Raw genomic sequence first — 3,218 nt, forward strand, 5'->3', positions numbered from 1 at the left:
GTGTCCACCGAGACATGACTGTTACTGCGTCATTTCCTTTTCTACAAAAAAAAAAACAAAAAAAAAACAATTTTCGACTTTTACAACGGGCAAGGCGTCGCGCCGAACGAGCGATGACGTTCCGTGGACTCCCTGGCAGCGCTGCAACACGCTGTTGCGTTTTAATGAAGCAATGCAAGAATTTTCCGCGTTTTCTTGGTTCAGTAAAAATGCAAAAATAAATGGTATTTTACCAATTTTTTCACAAAAAAGTTGTAACGTCTCAGTCATGTTTTTCCTGCTTTAACCTATACAGTACTTAATGCGTAAAAAAGTAATTTACAACTGTTAAACAGAGCACTTTTAAAAAAATACTTCCAATGTTCACAAAAGTGACCTCTTACTGAGATTTGAAAGGTTGTGCGCTAAAAAGACGTACACAGGAAAAAGATAGAGACGACCTTTCAAATATGAATATGTACCAACTAGCCCGTCAAAAAGCTTTACTTACTGAGATTCAGACATAAATTAAGGATCAAGGCCCTCCAGATAAAATACATGGGATGGCTACACATCAACTTCATTGCTTGGCATCTAGAAATTTTAATCCTAATAAATTCTAGTAAAGTAAAAAATTCTAGTAAAGCAAAAAATAATTGAAGTCCGGAACCAGCCTCCCCGGTAAGCACTGCCGAACTGCCTTCACTGCAGAACACGTACTACCGCGCTCAATATGAACTTCCACGCACAAAATGTGATAGGAGCTCAGTTCTCGAAGCAGTGCGAGCTCAGTGGTGCTAGAAATTGTTCGAGTTAGCTGTCGCTGCACACAGCAAAGTACACTGAATGTCTGTGCAAGTCGGGCGCTCTTTGATATGGGCCACTGATTTACCAAAAGTTGAAACATCAGCTTGAATGAGCACGAAAAACATTTAATGCACAGAATAAATCGACGTTAGTTGGGTGGGCCCTCATTCCAGGAGCCCATAGTCTTTTGCCGCCGCCGGGTCACCAGTCAAAGGTGATCTTCCAGATGGGCTGGACGGCGGCCCCTCTCAGTCCTCAGTTGTTGGGTTATTAATTACCGCAATATCTGGCTTGTTCTGACATACCCATACCATGTGCTATAAGCCATTTCACCGAGGCAGGCGCAATGCGGATCGTGCTTAACATATAGCTGAACTTGACATTGCAATTCCCTTAAAATGACCCCTTGATCCCAGTTTAGATTTTTGTGCGGTTCGGAGTATACTTTCCTCGTTAATCTCATATGCTGAGGTAATTCCCTGCGAATGTTGAGGGACCTGGGGTAATAGCGCGCGGGCGGGAGCGCGCCCGGCTCCCAACCTCTCCCATCGGACGCGGTGCAAGCTATTATGAGCGCAATAAGTGCGTGTCGTCACCTATTTTTCAGGCACTAATATGCACCGTGGCTCTCTGCAAAGCGAACAGTGCCGCTTGGCGTCAGAATAAATACATCGTAAGCGACGCATCGCAAGCACTGCAGGCACGTGCATGTTCTGCAGTGAAGTCTCATTTCAGTAGTATCTACAGAGGTTGCGGACTTCTCGCCCGAAACAAAATTTGCACTAATTAAAATGTCTAGATTACAAGCAACGAAATTGGAGTGTATTATAAGCCATATCACGTATTTTTATCTGAAGGACCTTGATCCTTAATTAGATCTGAGTCCCAGTGAAAAGCCACTTTTTGGGAATTTAGAAGTAATTTTCTTAAAAAGTACTGCAACAATTTTAAATTATGCTTAGCGTTAACCACAACAACAGGTGAAAGCGGGGAAAAAAATGACTGAGACGTTTACGTAAAAAAATATATTGAACGCCACATTTTTAGTTTTACTGAACCAAGAAAACACGGAAAATTCTTGGATGGCTTCATTAATGGAGTCAGAAGAACAACGCACGTGAAATATTCTAAAATAAGATGTCATTATAGCCTGCTTCACATTTGATTTAAAAATAAAATGTGAAACTACAACTTTTGCTTCTTCGCGGAAACTTCAAAAGCGTTCACATGGGCAAAAAAAATAGCAAAAAATACTTGATTGAAACTCCATTCACGCAATAGCTAGCTAGCCCTTTTTTTTTTTTTTCGAAAGAATCGGCGGTGGTTTCATTTGGTGTCTGTAACGTTCCGAATGGAATGACCCATATTTGAGCATGCGTAATTAGTTTATGGCCTCTGTTATTTCTCTGGCGACTATATCGGCTTGTACCAACAACTTGGATCAAGGTGCTGATGACAGTGCAACAAAAGGTGATCGTCTTTATATACCTATTAGCTCACCCGCGCACCTGAGGAATGCTAAAACACTACGCACAAGGCTGCTTTCTTTCCTCAGTTTCATGACCGAATGTCTTCTAGAACGCCTGCCAATTGGTACATCGCTTTAGAACATCGGCCAATTGGTACAGCCTTTGTCAGAAGTTTAGAGCCCAGGGGGTTTGCTTCTGGGCCACACTGCTTTGCTCGTAATGCGTCCTCGGCGTCCCAAATCTCCTGAAGGTAAGAAGATTTTTCGTCCTCCTCCCTTCGATGCGTAGGACTTCCACGAGTGCTACAGCAGCCGTGCCATCATCCGTGCCCGTGATGCGGACGATGAGACACAAGAAATGCCTGACGCGTCATTCGTTGCTTGTAAGCACGACGCACAGCGAGCGAAAGAAGGCAAATTCATCGCGAAACGAAGGGCCACAGAAGAGCGCTTGCTTGGCTTGCTTCGACAACAGCCGCCATGTTCCAGGCTGGAGGCAGACTGGGGACAGCTAGAGCAACTGCTAGGGGAGAGTGTAGAACATGGTGCACAGAACTAGGGCGGCTAGGGGAATAAAACTAGGGAGAAATCTGGCACTCTGTCCTCACTTGAATACCGCCAGCTCTGCCACCTCAGTAGTGTGCTTGCCTTTTACAACGTAGTCTGGGGCTGACAGGCTATACCCTCAACCTCACACCCAGCTCAATTAGCCTTATCTCCCCCCATAACTACCGGGAAAACGCAGCTGACCGGTCCCACGGCCGCAGGGCTTTCGGCTCCCCACTGCCTCTTCTGCAATGAAGACTGCCCCCAATCCACCTGAAAGCGCGCCGATATCCATATGGCCCGGAAGAGGAATTTAGAGCCCCGGGATCACGTTTCCTTTTTTTTTTTTTTCATTTTCGCAAGCAAGCTGGTTGTGTCGCATGCGACTTTCCTCGAACCGAAATCGATGATAGAACGG

The sequence above is a fragment of the Amblyomma mixtum genome, chromosome 3 (genome assembly GCF_055824585.1).
Source record: "Amblyomma mixtum isolate Tamu chromosome 3, ASM5582458v1, whole genome shotgun sequence".
Classification (NCBI taxonomy): Eukaryota; Metazoa; Arthropoda; class Arachnida; order Ixodida; family Ixodidae; genus Amblyomma; species Amblyomma mixtum.